Source organism: Pteropus vampyrus, unplaced genomic scaffold (genome assembly GCF_000151845.1).
Source record: "Pteropus vampyrus isolate Shadow unplaced genomic scaffold, Pvam_2.0 Scaffold34, whole genome shotgun sequence".
In the NCBI taxonomy this organism is placed as follows: Eukaryota; Metazoa; Chordata; class Mammalia; order Chiroptera; family Pteropodidae; genus Pteropus; species Pteropus vampyrus.
Window position 1 is genome coordinate 1,202,094 of NW_011888815.1, and position 18,563 is coordinate 1,220,656.

General features: G+C 39.0%; 1 protein-coding gene across 1 annotated transcript in view; it reads right to left on the reverse strand.

Moving 5' to 3' along the window:
- The window catches only part of AKAP13 (A-kinase anchoring protein 13), a 247,495-nt gene extending 229,215 nt beyond the window's left edge, over positions 1-18,280 (reverse strand). The window contains exon 1 of the mRNA XM_023529007.1: positions 18,037-18,280. The gene's annotated coding sequence lies outside the window, so the exon portion shown is untranslated. The remainder of the gene's footprint in view (positions 1-18,036) is intronic.
- Positions 18,281-18,563: the final 283 nt, after the last annotated feature.

Genomic DNA, 18,563 nt, shown 5'->3' on the forward strand with positions numbered 1-18,563 from the left:
ACAAATACCACAACTTATTTCTTAATAGGAATGTACACTGGGAAGGTCAGTATTTGCTGTGCAGGTCTTTTATCTTCCAATGTCCTGCATACCAAGATCTACCCTTAAAGAAACCCTTCCCAATAGCTACGACTACAGGTGAAATCCAGCAGCATGCTATATACAAAGTAGGTACTGGTTTTTCCATTTTACTTTACAACAGAACTATAGCTCAAAAAAGGCTAAGTATCTAGTCCAAGGTCACAAAAACTAGGTGAGAGCAAAACTTGAACCCACACTCATGAAACCACACAATGCTGTACAGATTTCAGCCAGGTCCCTTCATCTCAGGACATAAAGCACATTAACAGAAACAGAAAGAGAAGATTCAGAAAAAGAGTGTGTCCAGTAACCCTCCTTTGTGTCTTAACATTATTCTACAAATAGCATCAGACGCAGTATACAGCTCTTCCTTCAAGATACACCCAAACCATCCTTCATTTTGTCCTAAAGGCTCCTCTCTTAGCAAAACCTAAAACTGCTTCCATTTCACATTAAAAAGAATCATGGTTTCAGAATGAGACTGATTTTCGCCAATGTTCTGGATCCTGCTCTTACCAACTGTAGAGCCTAGGTAAGTACCCTAGCTTCTCTGACCCTCAGATTTCCTTAACAGAAGATGGATATAAAGTCTCCCTCAGAGAAAAGTGAATAAAGTGAATAAACAGCATCCAGCACAAAGTAAGCACTTGAGAAATCTAAAGTTTCCTTCATTCCATCCCAACTCTAGCAGAATTTTGTCTCCAATTCTGGCATCCACACTAGGTTAGAATTCCAAAAATTTAACTGGTCCTCTGTAAAATCAGGATGTTAATCTCATCCTTGTCGAACATTTTGTTTCATGGATATGAAGCTCACAAAGTTTACAAAGTTAACTAATAGGCAAACCAGACTAGAATCTGGGTCTTTTTAACTACCCAGTTCAAAACTCTGTATCAAGGGCACGTATCTTTCAGGAGCCAATCAGTAGAGATAACAAAACACCGAGACAAAAAGTATGAATTGGTTTAAACATCTGACTCATACATTCATAAGCCCTACGTTTACCCCAAATGCCACATTAGGAAACCCTATGGAATGCGTGAAGAAAACACAAAACGGACCTTACACTGTGGTAAAGAAGACTCACCAGTGTGTCAGTGAGTCATAGGATATGGCATTCTAGTTTTTAAAAACCATTGCCACATAAGGCCCTGCTATATAAACCTGCACACAACTGCTAAGAATGTACAAACACAACGACAATAGCCAGAAAGAGGCAAGTGCAAGGAAGTCAGAACTTTAAAGATAACAATTTTTCAAACAAAAGCAAATTAATCATTGACTGGCTGTTCAACACAGCCACAATCTAACAACGAATCACTCAGTAAATACTGCTGGGCTAGGGAACAGTTTGACACTAGCCCAGTAAAAGGACTAACACATAAAATTAAAATTGACAATATAGGATAGAAAGCAAGGTGCCAAAAAGGCTTAAGAGGTCAGAAAGAGAGATCATATCCAGCTGTATGAAGGAAGCAGGGTTTATACAAGAAATATCCTTCAAGGCACATTAAAAGCTAAGTTAAATTTGGATATGCAGAGATGGGAAAGAACATTGTGTTGTCCTCAGAGTCCAACTTCAACACTAGCATGCAAAGTGATCAATACATGATTCTCAAATGCGTGAATGGGCAAAAGCGCATGCTGGATATACAGTTCACGGTGACAAGAGAACAGTTCTGAAGGCATGTCAGGACCACAGTGTGGCAGTCCTGACTCAGACCTTGTTACGTGGGCAGTGAGTACTGTCTTCACACAGGGCAGTGATATGACCAGAGCTGTGCTTCTGGAATAATAAAAGGACACGGATGATAGCTGAAAGAGAAACTTTGCCCTCTACTATGTATTTAACGTCGCTGAGCTTTGTATCCAAAGTAATTTTGCTTCATTCTTGGTCAGTCCCTCTCCTTAGCAATCTATTACATGAGTGATTACTGATGATGTGATAACATCATGATAAGCTAGGTTATACTGTGGAAATAAACAACCAGAGTGTCAGAGGCTGAACATATAATAAACAATAAAATTTATGTCTCACTCAAAGATCACCATGGCTGCAGACAACTCTAGGGAAGCTGCCCTTCATGCTTTAGCTCCCTTCTCCGACTGCTTTAAATGCATGGTTAAGACTCCACGAGCAGGGAGAGACGGCAAGGATCTCACATCAGCTTTTAAATGCTTCCATCCAAAAGTGATTCATGTCATTTCTGCTCACCTTTGATTGGATAGGGTAAATCTCATGGCCACATCGAGCTGAAAGAGACCGAGAAATGGACCCTTTACATGCCTAGGAAGAACTAGCAACCATGGTGAGCGGCACTAATGCCCATTACAATGTGATGTCTTTGCAATGCCTAGTAATAAATTATTACGTTTTGAAGGAAAAAATGCCCAGTTACTTTGCAATTAGGTAACGTCATAGCAAACTTGTTCTTGAGGCACCAAAATTATCACCCAATTTCCAATGCACCCTTATGAATATCACGATTCTCATACTGATTATGAAACAATATTATCTACATATGTTCTATGACTAAACAATTTAGCAACATCATTTTTTTTTTTTTTTTTTTTTTTAGTTTTTATATCTATTATTGTTCCAGGAAAAATTTCCAAGCTTTTGTAAAACCACACATGCTATTTCATCCTGCTCAATCAAATCTGAAAATTTTTTCATTTATTCCTTAATTATAAGGATGTAACAAATGGGGAATATAGTCTGATAATTTCAACCCTAATATTGAGTCCTTGGCATAATCCAAGCAGTTAAGAACAATGAAAGGTGCCAATCACTCATATTATCAGATTTCATTAATGAGAAACATGGGTAGTAATGGTTCTACTAATAATTTCTTCAAGCTAAAAAATCTCTGTAAATTTAGAAGAAGCAAGCCAACAGAAGAATGCACGCATCTTAGAAATACAATCCTAGTTCCAAACCCCACCTCTATCACTTAGTAGCTGTGGGATCTTGGCCAAGCTACGATATCTCTGTGAGCCTCGATTTCCTATCTACAGTAGTTAACTCCAGCTACTTCACAAGGCAATCTCAGAGTTAAATGAGACAATTTACATAAAATGCTACAAGGTAGATGCTAAAAAAAAAAAAGTGGCAGGTAGCAAAAATATTTTAATAAGCAAGGAATACAATTTTCTTTACCTTTTCATTAGAATTCTCCAAGTTAGGAGAGGTAAAAAGTGCTTTAATTTCTCATTGTTTAGTTGAGAAACAGTTCATGTACACTTGACATCAGCGCACAGCTGAGCAGTTAAACATCACTATTATCTATTATACTACATAGTTATTTCATAATTAGGCCAATATTTCCCTAGCCCTGAGAGAAATAAACCAAAAACAAAGACAATGAATGGGTCTTTATAAACACCAAATCTTAGCATCAAAAGGCATTTTCAAGATTTCCAGTCTAGATATTTCCAAACTGATTTTTGGCCATGAGACTTTCTTCAAAGAAAATATTACAGGAAACTCACAGAAGTAAAACAGAAACAAATGGAGCTACTCTATGGGAGACGACCTGGTTTCTTCATCATGCCCTCCCCAATTCCACTTGCCCCCAATGTGATTCTAAGAAACCCCAGGGCCTGAGAATGCTTTCTTTGGGGGTAGGGGGTGTGGGGGGGGCTAAACAAACAAAAATAAATGCATTTCACTTTTAATGGTAGAAACTGGGCGGGGGGGTGGGAGGTGCAAAGGGTCTAATGATTTGCCCGAGGTTGTTAGCAGCAAACTAAGTCTAGATCCCAAATCTACTGAATCCTAGTCCAGTGTCTGTTCCCAAAATACAAGTTTTTTCTCAGCTCCAGAATGCTTTCATCACAGTCAATGAGCTTCAACTCTCTAATCTGTAATCTGGCACCTTTACTTTCTTATTATTCTCATGTTACTCATTCTCTTTACTCATTACTCATTCTTACAGGTGACTCAGAACAACTGTAGTGAAACATTTAACTTCTAATACTGATTTACCAAGTCTATTATGTTTATTCCCAGATCCATAAGACAGGAAAGAGGAAGTCAAGAGACTCAAAGGGAGAATCCTCTGAAATGTTAGATGCTAAGATCCTATTTCCTGCCTGACCTGCTAAATGTCATTACTCCCTTTTCTGTATCTCCAAAAGGGAAGTTATCAAGAGAATATGGGGATAAAAAAATACTAGCTTCTTTGGCAAATAGATTCTAGCTCAAGTTCCCAGGGGGAAGAAAGAGTGAGAAAGTGGGAAAGCACGCTTCTGAGATGCAAGGACAATGTGTCTGTAACAGAAAATAAATGAAAGAGCTCACCTGACCCCCAAAACAGAGCTTGCCTGATTTCCGAGACAGAGGTGCTTTGGGAATTCAGACTGGCAGAGAGGATGTCCTCAAACCTCCATATAAGAGGATTCGAGAGGGTTCCTACCAAGCAAAATAACTCCCAGACACATCAATGGAATCTGAACAGTTCAAGAAATCAGGTATGCTACATTAAAAACTGGACCACAAAAGTCCTCCCACAACTAAATAACCATCTACATGATCCAGGGTGACATTATTATAGAGCCGTCATAAATCAATTCTACTTCTAGTGATAAGATTTATCTACTAAATTAACCAGCTCTTTCTCTGCAACCAGGAACAGGCTAAGAATCTGCTAGATAATACTCCAAACTATACCAGACAGAACAGAGACATGATGGTGTATCAACAGTGCCAGGAGATCAGCTTATGCACCTGTATGACTTATAACTTGCCATGTAACTGACGCTTCCTACCTACAGTAGAGAAAATATCGACAGAAATTATCTGATTTAAAATCGATGCTATCATAGCTAAGATCAATTAACTCATCGTGGTCCCACAGAAGAATGTTTGGCTGTATGAATGAGTCAAGACCAGAGACCAATGTTTAATTTGCTTATTTCTTGGTTATTTAAACCATAATGCCAACACATGACTGTGATTTGGGGAACATGGGGATTATGTATGCTCATAACTAAATTTTAAAAGCTTCTAATGTGCACTTGGATGTGTAAGAGCATAGCCACTGATCATCTCTCACAGAGCACTTTGTGTAGGAGACTTTATCACGCCTATAAATCTTATCTCAAATGCTTCTCTACTGGGGAGCTAATTTGGACAATTAAGGAGTAGCAAAAAGAACAAGACATCAGCGACTCTCTTTATTTGAAAGTTTCCTTCATGTGCCTTTCAACACTGACAACCAATCTTAGATCAACTCTCACTGCTTACGAGTAGTGACTATGCTTCACGAGTTTCTTCTCTTTTAGAAAGAGGTTTTTATTTGGAATTGGCTGCCAGTAATCCAGTAATTCTACTAGTGATTCTAGTATGACATTTAAAATCTTGGATTTTTAAAAACTTTCTTTCTAAAGGTTATGGAGAAATGGTCAACAGGCACTCATACTCCACCAGTGTGATTGTAAAAGACATAAGCTTCCTGTAGTCAGTTTGACAGTATCTATTAACCGCTGTTGCAATGTACAGCCTCTGCCCTAGCAATTCTATTTCTGTGAGAAAGAGGTAAACGAGGATACAAAAATTATGTACACAATTATCATCACAGCAATGTTTTTAACACCAGAAAGTGAAGGAGGAAGGGAGGGGCAAGAAAAACAATACAATTTAAATATTCAAACTACAGAGTAATAGTGAACTGAAAACAAATCTAAATCCACACAATACTATATAGCCATTAAAGTAATTATGTTATTTGGCAGCATATATAAAGGTATCATCATGAAATATCTTTTATAATCTTATACTCAAGAACATATAGAATATGATCATATATGGCATGCATGCATATACATACATACTCATTCTCTCAAACACACACCTTCTACAAATTTTCAAGTTTGGAAAGAAAAACACTAAATTATACCAAATTTTTTTTAGGTAGTGTCATTTATTCATACGTGCACTTTTTTTCCTTAGGTCTACTTCATGAATTTCTAGAGACTGCACATTACTGTTAATAAAAACATGACAAAAATTATGTTTCACAAATCATAAAAACTACTTGATGACTTCTAGAATAAGAGATTATTCTAGAAAGTTAACTATAAAAATAAATCTACTGGCAAACTCAAAGTTACACAAAGTTCTGCCAAAACCATAGCTCATGATGGATGTCCTTTTCACATAATTACTTATTTCAACTCTTGCTAGAAATGTTCTTGATGCATGCAGAAAAGAGATTGGGCCCTGGAGTCAGACCCATGTTCAAGTCCCAACTCTGCCACATATTGTGTAAGCCAGAGTTAGCTAGCTCTCTATGTCTCAGTTTCCTCATCCATAAAATATGGATAACAGACTCAGCCTCTTAGGATTCTGTGGGGATTAAAATGAAATATGGGTAACTAGAGCACACAGTACTAAGCTTGCACATGCAAAGCAATCATTTGATGGCAATTATTACTATTATTACTGTCACTATATTAATCAAGAAAGAAAATCAAAAGTGCTTTAAGGGCAGTGACCATGTCTTATTTGTGTTCGTCCCTGGATCCCTGGCACCTGTGTGCCTGACGGACAGCAGACCTTTAGTAAACGTCTGCTAAATGAAATGCATCTAAAATTAATTAACCTCCTTGCACCTCAATTTTTTTCTGGCAAAATCACAGAATATCTTGCAGAGGTGAAAACTGATACACATAAGACACTTAGTTTAACAGAGGTTCTCAATAAATGACAGCTACTCTATCAGTGAACTTGTCCCTATAGACCTCAACAGGAATCAAGGCTGAAGGGACAGAACAGATATATTTCCTCTGAATTTCCTTTAGTACTTGAGTACTGAGATATCGCACAGATGAACTATTACTTTTATTTGGACTCAGGAAAGAAAATTCTCCATTTATGGGCACACATGCTAGTGAGCTAACTATTAAAGTAGTAATCTTTAGACTGCCACAAGCACTTTTGGCTAGGCAGCCAAAACAGTTAACTTTACCACAAAGGGAGAAAAAATTGTGGTATTTCAGAGAACCCATGAGCTCAGGACACAGTATATACAAATAGGGACCATGAAAAACAGTGGATTAATTGTTCTTGGCGCTTCAAATGAAAGTTTTTAAGACGATGATCTGAATTAGGAAGTAACACTTTTAATAAGCATTGCGAAATGAATTATTAAGGAAGTACAAAATTTATGAAGCTATTCAATTATCTAAAAGTATTTTCTTCACAAAAATCAAAACAAATGGGAATGCATTTTAAGAAGAAAAACAGATTCTCAGGGTGGGGGAAAAAAATCACTGAATTCTACAGGAAAAGGTGAAAAAACTATTGACATGAAACCAAAAATAATTCTGTATAAATCGTAACATGCTTGTACTGGTATTTAAAAGAAATAGTCATCTGAAAAAAAAAACAAAAAGGCTAACATAGGGAGAAGAACTCAAAAACTGCACAGATCAGTAATTTGTGCCGCACTGTTTAATTTTCCATGTCTAATTTGGCAGAAATCTCAGATTTCATACAAAAGTGCTTAATAGAAGGTTTATGGTCCTACTTCTGTAATGAATCTGCTGAAAGGAAAAAAGGCTACTCAGCACTCGTTAGCTTTGAGTTAAACTTGTCTGCTCTGTATCCTGGAAACATACTATGTCATGATTTACAGACACTTCATGGTTTACAATATTATACATTGAAGTAAAAATGCCATATAAAAATCACTATTAAGAAAATAATAGTTTGGTAGTGACTCCCAAGACAACTAGAATAAACATTAAAGTGAAGCAGCAGTAAACTATCATACATGGATTATAACTCGATAAAACTGTTACTTTAACAAATGACATTCAGAGAATGGCAAAATCTTGCTCATTCTCTAGATTCAGAGTAATGGGTATACAAGGATCTATTTTGATTAAGTTTTAAAATTATTATACTTTTTTTTAATTAAGCAGACAAGCCACACCTACATTCTCACATCAATCACCCACAAGTCAGTGATAAAGTTGTTGCACAGGTTAACTTTACAGTGACAGACAGAGATCTACATGACCAACCACAAAAACCAGCAAGAGTTGTAGAGTTTACTACTAGACTTGGTCAACACTGGCCAAAACTCCATTTAACAAGAGTTTCTCGTCCCAAAAAGGAATGATTTAACTCACTGGAATCAAACTACAATTGATGCTAGGAGAAAAAAACTAAAATCTGTTCTCAACAGGGTAGATTTTATAAGAGTCTAATAATATGCATGTATTATTATTATACTTTTGTCACAAATTCATTCTTCCATTCATCGATCCAAGTATTTCCTGAGTAGCACCTACTATATGCCATACACAATGCCAAGTACTGGAAATACAGTCACAAAGAAAGCAAATAAAATCTGCTCTCCAGGAACTTATAATTTAGAAAGAAATACAGATCTATGGTCTACCTTATCCCCACCTACTCAGTGAGCAACTAGACAAATGAATCCTACTGAATTAACTGGGAGGGAGAAAATGACCAGTAGAGAAAAATACAGAAAAAGACATGACTGAAAACAGTGTAACCCAAAACACCTAACCTAAACAGGAAAAACAATCTTTTATCTTAGTTGCTGAAATAGTTTCTTGGAAAAATACATTTATTTCTGTAGCTTATGATAGTGCTATAACCAACTGCTTCTGAAAGAAAACTTCTATCTTGTCTAATTTATATACATAATTTAGCCTGACCAAAAAAGTCTCCTTTTTCAAAAAAAGTAAACAAATGTTACCTATAGACATCCCTTAAAAGGGTAGCTTTAAACATTTAACTCACTGTCAAATATTCAAAGTTCATATATAGTATCATTCAAAGTCAGCTGTATAACATTCCTTCCAAGTTACCATAAATCTTGGTAGAAAAGGATGAAAAGCTTAAACCTGGGTGTATTTAATGTTACAAAAAGGTTCAAAAGCCAACTCGTCTCACTTTTAAGTTTTCGGATTTTCAAGAAATAAAGGAAAAGAAAAGGGGAAAAAAGAGACTTGATAAGGGCCATTCTATCTGGACCCATTAAAAGAACAGATTCCCATTCATGATAAAAATCTAATTAAATATACATGCCAAGCTCTCAGAATTCTTCTCCTTTCTGCCATAACTTACTAAGGTTTCTCCGGCAAGGTCACCTACACAAAAGATTCATGAACAGATCCCTCTGAATGGCTGAGCTATAAGCAATGATGAACAGTCCTGCATGTCCTGTCTTAGGAAGTCACCCAGAGTCATTATTTATTAAATGGTTCTATTTATTGCTCTGTATTAGAAAAAGAAAAGATGTTTAAAGCGTAGTAATGTGGCTGGCAACAATAGTTAAGAAATCGATTATTCCAACCAAAGCAGGAAGGAAGTCACTGTAACTTTGAAGAATCCTCACTGATGTCAAAATATCCTGTCCCATTTCATGTCCAAGATCGTAAGTTTTAAATCCTCTTCCAGCCACCCCTCTAGGACTCAATGAAAGGTGAGTCATTAACATATTTCACAAAACTCAAGGGCAAAAGAAAAGCAGTAACCTGCTCAAGGTCACAGAGCTAGTTATGTGACAGAAACACAACTGAAGTGAGACTAGTGCATCCTTCCAAATCTTTTTCCAACTATACAATCTTGCCAAGTAAAAGCCATTTTATTGGAGGTGTAGGAGAGAGGAGATGGAATCAGGTGACAAGTGGTGGTGAGGAAACTAGCAAATTATTCAGTTACAGTTATTATGTAAACTAGGAAGAAAAAGGAATTTTCTCCCAGAAATCAGCACGTGTAACGACTCTGTTCATTTGCCAGAGTCTCTGTGCCAATCACTTCATGACCCTCAAAACCCCTACAGGAATTAATAAAGGACAATTCACATTTAAGGGACTACAGAAAAGAAAGTTACATTACAGTTCGCTGAATCGCCAAGATCTTTCCTTCCCCAACTACCCCAAACCTGGTGTCTTTCTTTCAGTCTACACATTTCCTGTATTAGCCAGAAGATGTACACCCTCCAAAAACAAAAACAAAAAAACAACAACAAAAAAACATGTGATGTGAGTGAGCTAGACTGGGCACAAAGCTAGGAGACTGAAGAAAGATGTTTAATACAGCATGATACATACCCGCATTTTTCGCACTGAAGACTTACTCCTTATCCTCCAAACACTTCGATACTGCAAAAATGAACCTAAAAAACTGGTTTTTCAACCTCCAAAATAGGTTAAACATGAACTAATTAACTGTTTGCAAAACACTTTGAAGATGTGAAAGTGTGTAAATGTTAATTATTAACGTTATCCTGCATATGGAGTAAAATACAGACCTACTGGCAAGTTCCTGCTACTTTCAAGGCACAGACACAGAAGCCCAGCATGTTTTTAAGAGTTTTAGGAAAACTTTAACGGCAGACCACAATGATTTTCTATTTACCAGAACAAGCTGGAATTTTAAGCTGGTTGTTTGGGATATAATTATATCAGTGGGGGAAAAAAAAGTGACTTAAGGCATATATAATAAAACCAGAGTATGTTAATAGGTCACCAAGTCCTGGATGAAAATAACAGTTCATTGACCTAAGAGAGGCAAACTAAAATCTCTGAACCTCAGTTTCCTCCTCAAAAAAATACCTATTTTACAGGGTTATTGTAAGGAATTAAGGGAATGTAAATGAACACACAACATGCAGGCAAGCACTCAGTAAAGGTTCTTTCTTCCCATTAGTGACTTCACTTTTTAGAAAACACCTTTTAGGAGAGAGCTTGCCTCTTAAGATTCTTCTAGAATGGAAAAATCTTTTAAATGCACATTATCCTATGCTCTAAGCATACATGCAGCACCATTTAAGCTGGAGGGCCCAGGCAAAAGCTTTGGTCATTCGTGTCCACTGACCCATATATATTCTTAATCCTCAAACAGAGAAGCACCTCAGCCCGGCCCCAAGGCCTCACGTGACCAATAGAACAATTAAAACTCAACTTTTGTTGCCACAATTTTTTTTTCCTAAATAACTTCCAAACTGTAAGGTCGCATCCAGAGTTTCTTTGTATTCTGAGTCCAACCACTCTTTGGCAAAAAACCTTCCAGTTTATAAAAGGTAACAGAAATTATTCCCATGCAATGCCTCAACGGACTTTCCTTGTCCCACTCCAGAAACACACCCACTTTAAAGGGAGCAGAAATCAACTGGCAAAACCAGGCAGGTAGACTGATTTACAGATACCATTTCAAATTATACTAAGTGCGCTTTTACAAGGGATTTATGAATTACAGAAAATGTCAAATATGCAAAAAGCTGCTGCCATATCTACCACCTTTAGCACAGTCATCACCTGGGAAAAAGAATACTTCTAAAAATCTAGTAAATAATGATAGTATAATTCAGATTTAGAAAAATAATTCATGCTCAATTCAATTTATCTGAAGTGACCTGCCCACCACAATGCAAATGTTACATGATGTTCCCTTTGAACAAAATGGTGCAGCATCTAGCCAGATAAGAACAATTTTCCCAGGAGCTATTATGGACTCATATCCAAACCATACTCTTACCCAGTTCTCTCCCATGTGAGCAAGGGCTCAAATTTTCGAGACGACAGACCATAGTCAAAGACTCATCTATAGGAATAAGTCGTGTTAGCAACCAGAAACGAATGAAACTCATCGGCTCAGAAGCTTACCAACTAAGCAAAATCTCCAAAAATAATAACTACCTCTATTAAAAATAAGGTTAATATATATATATATATATATATATACATTGCAGAATATTTAGAAAATACAACCTACCTACCATCTCACTCTTCCAGACTACCTTGTGTGTCACGTGTATGTGAAGTACATGCATGGGATACCCCTGCATCACATTAAAAGACTGAAAATGTACAACAGATCTAATATTTCTATTTCATTCTCAGAGAAGAAATGTTTTCAGCATGTGAAGAATCCTAATCAACTCTGTCATAATATACAAGTATCGTTTTAGGTCACTATCACCTTCCTTCACTCAGATCTACCGCTCACTTACGCCTAGTTGTTGTTTACCACTGCTGTTATTACTAGCTACCATGCCATGTGCACCTCCTTGTGCCAGCTTTATACATTCCTAATTCCTACAATAACCCCCACTGCCCTCTCCTTCTCTACCTACATAGAATTCTCTAATTCTTATATCCAATCCAGACTTCATCCTTGAACTCCAGATTTGCATACCCAAATACTTACTAATACTTTCATTTAAAAGTCTCACAGATCAAACTCAGCATGCTCCAAAGAGAAGTCACAATTTCTTCCTTCCAGTAAATTCATTCCACATATTCCCCACCTAGGGATCATCCTTATTTCCATTCTTTCCTTCCAAACCTTTTTTCCAATTCATAAGTAATCCTATCAGTTCTATTTTCAAAGTGTTGTGATTCTGACCACTTCTCACCACTTTCACTGCTACCACCCTAATCCAACCCACCATCTTCTCTAAACCGTACTACTGCAAAACTTTAACTCGTCTCCCTTTTCTACTCCTGCTCCCTACATACACAGTGAAACCTTTAAAACCTACATCTGCTCTTGTCACTCCTTGCTCAAATCCTTCAGTTGCTTCCCATCATACTTAAAAGTCTATTGGATCAGGCCTCTACCTACATGTACCGCATCATCTCCTATAGTTCTCCTTTATCACCCATCCCAGCCACACTAGCCTCCCTCCTCCCGCACACTCCCATCTGAAACTCTTTGCATCCAATGTTCCTTCTGCTCAGAACATCCAGGGATCTTCAGGGGGCTTGCAAGCCCCCTTCACTTCCTTCAGGTCTCTGCTGAAATCTATCTCCTCAGAAAGACCTTGATTTTGGGCCTGCCCATCTTCTACTAATGCTCTTTATATTCTTCCTAGCATTACGGCCATCAGACATCATCGAAATTGTTTTGTTCACTTGTTTATTAAAAGTTTATAAAAACAGGCAGTAGGCCAGATTTGGCCTGTGGGCCATTGTTTAAGGACCCCTAATATAGTCAAAATTGTACTGACAGAAAGCAGGGTAGTGTTTACCTATGGTGAGCCAGGCAATGGGGTAAGGGCTGAAGGGAGAAACTGCCTGTAGGGTGGCACAAGAGAATTTTCTGGAATGATGGAAATGCTCTATATCTTGATTGTGCTATTAAATTACACGCATGGATACATATGACAAAACCCATCAAACTCTATATGTGTATAATGGGTATAAACTCTATATACATATAATGGGTATATAAATAATATCTCAATAAACTTGATTTATTTTCAAAATGTACTCTTTCAAGCTGATAGTGTCAATGTTATGAAAAGCATAGCCTTTTGAGTCAGAATAATCTCAGTTCGAAATTTAGCATGATAGTTTTATAATTATGTGACCACTGTTAAATCACTTTTGGGGCTATTCCCTCACCTTGAAACTGACTAATGCTGGCTTGCTTCATATGTTTATTTTACAAAATTAAATAAAAAATGTAGGTAAGACACATAATATAACACCTGGCATATAAGATGCACATTCCCCTGATTTGAGCAAACCAATTAAAAAAATAATTTAAAAAAAAAGTCAATAAATATAAGACGGCTATCTTCTTTTGTACTCTTCAAATATTCTGACATTCTTTGCTCACTGTTTATTATGGTTTCACCTGACTTCAAGCATTGGCATGCAATGTCAGTTCCTGTGATTTCACAGTAATATGGGTCTAACAGCAAGCGCTGAGAACTAAGATTTCTTTAGAGTTTAGAAAAACATTTCAAGATAAATATGTTGTAAAAGGAAATATGAGAAGAGCTAAAAGTAAAAAGTATATTTTCCCAAGAAGAATGGCAATAGAAATTGTATATTTTAATCACCTTTTATAAAGAAAAACCAATAAAGTTTGTTAGATGTTTTCCCCTTTTAGACTAAGATTTAAATTTTATCCAGAAGAGTAGCCAACCAATAAAAATGACAGCATGACAGTATTTGTATAGTGCTTTATCTCATGTGCTTCTCACTATAGTACTATAGAGTTTATAGGATAAAATTACTATTAAGTGTTTTTATTTTATAAGTAAGAATACTAAGCCCGAGTAGAGATCACCATCAGAGAATCATCCTGGGTTCTGTGAAATTTTCTACATAACTTTTAGGTGTCCTTCCTTAACTTGACATATTTAGTTGTCTAAAAGATAACTTAATTACAGTGTGACATACTTTCTTAATCCCTAACCATTCAGAAACAACTAGCAATTTAGGGTGGTAGAGGCTATAGCCAAATATGAGCTTAGAATATGATAAGTGAAAATTCAAAAGGACTGATTTCTAAGAGAAAGAGCCTGCACAGTGAAGTACATCAGAAATCTCTCATATCTTTTCCTTCACCCTCCCCCCCAATACACACAGCACCCAAACACATTGCTGTCCACCTTTCCCATCACTTTCTTATGATATCCCAGTCAACCCACAGGTGGACTTCCTTCCACTAACAGCTTCCTCGCCCCTCCCCATGTACAGTGGTAAGACAGCCTAACAGTGAGTGACTCAGAACTGCTTCCAAATGGACGCCTGTCCCTATCAGTAATAACCAAGTCTACTCAAGTGAACTTAAATGTTAACTTTCGAAGAGGGGATTACCAAAGATCTAAGTTTGTTCATTTAGCTTTGTCAAGAATGTTTTTTTTCTCTGAATCTGAGTCTGATGAAATATAATTTTACTATGGTTAAAAGGTTAAAATCTTTACTTTATAAGAAAACCAAAGGAAATCCTTATTAAAAAAAAAAAACTTATTTATAGTATACAAAATGAGATACAAAATCCTTCTAAGAAAGCTTATGGAAAGATGAGATTCAATATACAGAAATGTCCATTACAGGTTAATATTTCTAGAATGTATCTATTCCATTTGGTATTGTGAATGTTCTAAAATGAGCTGTTATAACTGACTTAAATCACTGCTTCCTTCTGTAACTGGTAGCACCTTCGAAAACTGTTATCTGAAGAGGAAGTGTTTGCTCTCATCTCTGAAATGTACTAACATTAACTCCCAGTTCTATCTTAAGCAAATTTGAGAAATGCGGTCATAATCTACATCTATTATTTTTCAAGACTAGGCCAAAATAAGAAAAGCTGGAACTGAGTGTATAACTCAGATATCCTACTACAAATGTTGAAAAGAATCCATCTCTTACCATCTCCTAAACATTATAAATGCAGAGTTCTACTCAACCAAGCCACTCTGCAAGTCCCAGTCAAAGACTAGCGAGTGATAGAGAAGATAAAAGCTATTTCTATTAATATTCGGTTCAACTAGCACCTTTAAAAAACTGCATTTGATTAAGACCCAAGTCTCAGAAGGATTCCTTATTTATGAAATAGCTAAACCACCGTACTCACAAGCATCAGACTTTTAAAAATGCTTTGTCATACAAAATTATTATCAATATTATTATCATTATGGCTACCAGGTAATAGACACCTACTAAATGGTAGGCACACAGTTTCATTTAACCTAAGAACACTGCAAAACACGTTACTACACCTTTCACGGTAGGAAATCCAAACCCTTAAGAAGTTAAGTGATCTGTTCAAGGCTGCACCAGTCAATGGAAGAGCTGGGATTTGAGCTCAAATTTACCTAGCTGCAAAGAACGTCTGCGCTAAACTGCTACTCCTGCTTTCACAAATGAGAAATAGGCAGAGTGTGAATGGATTTGTCCAAGAGTTTTAAGCATTTCAGCAACAAAGGGAGAAAATTTCTACATCAAAACCACTTTTTGAAATCCACAGTGCACTTTTTGAGAATTAACAGGTTAAAAAGAATGGTTGGAAATTCTTTTAAAGTAAATTTCATCACAGAGCTGCAAGTGAACTGTCATTTTAGCCAAGTTTCCATAGTTAGTGGTTCTATGTATACTACCACTAGCTAACAGAAAGCACTTCACCCAATTCGAACATGTACTGAACACCTGCATTGTGTTAAGACTCAGTCCTGCTGAAGAGGGTACAAAGCTAAATAAGAAACAAGGCCCATCACAAGCCTCAAGGAGTCAGACTAGAGGAGTCCATTTACACTGCATATAGTTGGCATTAGTCAGGCAAATGAAAATGTGAGAAATCCTAAAAGAAAAGAAGGTATAACATGCTATCACGGCTCAGAGAAGGCAAGCGACTGGCCTACTCGTCACATGATGTTGTAATAATATTTGTTTACATTGTGTCCCTCCCTGACAACCCCTTCCAACCTGCCAACCTCCTACCCCACAATCCCCTAAAGCAGGCAGACACCTGGAAGGAAAGCCTTAAGAGCAAGGATTTTGAGTCCTCAAAGTGACCCTGTTACTGCAGTTTAAAAGTTCAAGGCCTATTATTTGTTAATACATGCATCATACTTGACATAAGCATTACTTTTCAAATGCATATATTCATGAACTGAAAAAAAGTACAATGGTTCTGACATAGAGATGTTTTTCTTTAGCTTCATCAGGTGAAGAAAAGTTGGTTCCTCGAAGCAAAATGAGGCCAACCAAACCAGAAAAACGCAAGAACACTTCTGTATATACTCACTTGGCATGAGAAATCAATCAAAGCCAACTGACAACTATTTCTCGAATTTCTCTTTCTAACTCAGCAAATGGCCATGGGATATAACAACTGATATGAACACATCCTGGTCATTTTGTTGCACTAAAAATCTGACCGACATTTAAGCCAGTTCCAGCTGGAGGATTTAAACAGAATTATTCCCACAAGATAAGCTGATTGAACCAAATTCAGTAGAATCATGGACTCAAAACCTGACAAGTCTTATAGTTAATGGCGTCTGTAAACCCCCAAGAGACCACGAAGGACTACCAGAACTGTAAGTGATTTAACTCAGCTGATCCTAACTCCTTTACAAACTTGCAAAAAACGATCTTTCAAAAACTGCTGCATTTGTCCTGATCTGGGCAATCAAACGTTTCAGAAAAAAAGAATAAACTGCTTCTTCTAAAAATAAAAGGGAGAGGGGAATAAGAAAAAATGGGCACACTGCTCTTGCCTTTAGTTCTAAAGGCCTGAAGCAATAAACTCTCAAAATAACTTCACTGAGGAACACAAGTCACCTTTCATTGTGAATCCTAAATTCATAGTGAGATCTACAGACTTAACTGTAATGGAATCATTGTGCTGTAAGAACTAGTTCCAAGAAACAAAAGCAAACAAAAAAAAACTTGTCTATCCTTTCCTTTACAAAAAACATTTTGAAGGCTTTTCCCGCATTGTTTTAACACTCTTCACATACTGGTTGACTTTGCAAAAAGAAAAAAAGCGTCAGTAAGCCCTATTTACAAAAAAAATAATTCTTTTTTCTTTGGTCTCAAAGTATGGCTTGCACTTTGTACCCGGAGCGGGTCCCCTCGGGCTGCACGTCTCCGACCCGCGTAGGTCCCCGGCCGCGCCCCCGGGAGCAGGCGCGGCTTCGCATGTTTATCGTCCGCGTCCGCCCGGGAGAGCTGCTCCCTCGCGTCCCTAGCACTTGTTCGCGGACTCGGTCGAACGAGAGAGACCCGCCGAGCAGCCGAAGTTCCAAGACCCCGGAGGAGCCGTCCAGGGAAGCCGAAGGTTGCAGGTCCGGGCCTCGCGGGGGCGCGGGAGTGCCTGAGGGGGCACCCGCGGCGCTGTGGGGCGGCCGCGCCCCCCAGCCCGGGAGCTGGAGCGCCCCAGACATTGGGCTGCGGGCCCGGACCGCGCGCCGCGGCCCCGGAGCAGACAATGCAGAGGAAGGGGGGACGCGGAGGAAGGAGGTGCCCGCAGAGCCGGGGGCGCTCCGAGGCCGCCCATTCACGCTCGCCAGCCCGCGCGCCCCCTCCCTGCCGCTGCGCCCCCTCCCTGCCCCCGCGGCCCCGGCCCCCGCTCCAAGCGGCCGCAGGGGAGGGGCCCGCGCTTTTCGCCTGACCCCTCCTCAAGACCCGAAACTTCCCCCAACTCCACCAACTAAGTTGCGCTCTCACCGTGCGGCGCCCGGGGCTTCCCCCGCGGGCAGAGTCGGAGCAACTCCGCACCTTCGCCGCGGAGAAAGACAATAGGCGGCCGTTCCCCCCGCCGGCGGCGGCGACGGCTTCAGGCTGCGGCGGCCGAGACGAGAAGCAGGCACCGCGGTCTCGGCGGAGCCCAGGAGCTTCTCGGCGGCGGCTGCTCCCGCTCCGCGACGGCCCTACACACAGCCCCAGTCTCTGCCTGCGCAAGCGCCACCAGCCGCTCGAGGATGGGCGGGCCACCCGGGGAGGGCAGTAACGCCTACGAGCCTAACCGTGAGCAAGCGCGGAGCCAGCGGTTGCGAGCTGGGATTGCACGGCAGAGCTGCCCGTCTAGCTCCGTGAGACCAATAGGAAGGCACCTGGGCGGCCGGCCCAGGTTGCTAAGGCAGGCAGAGGTTGAACGCCGGTGCTGCGCCGCGGCAAAGTGGTGGTAGCCGGGTGGCAGAGGTTGCTCTGAGAAACGCCCACTCACCCTCTCATCTCCGCCCTATCTCCGAAAC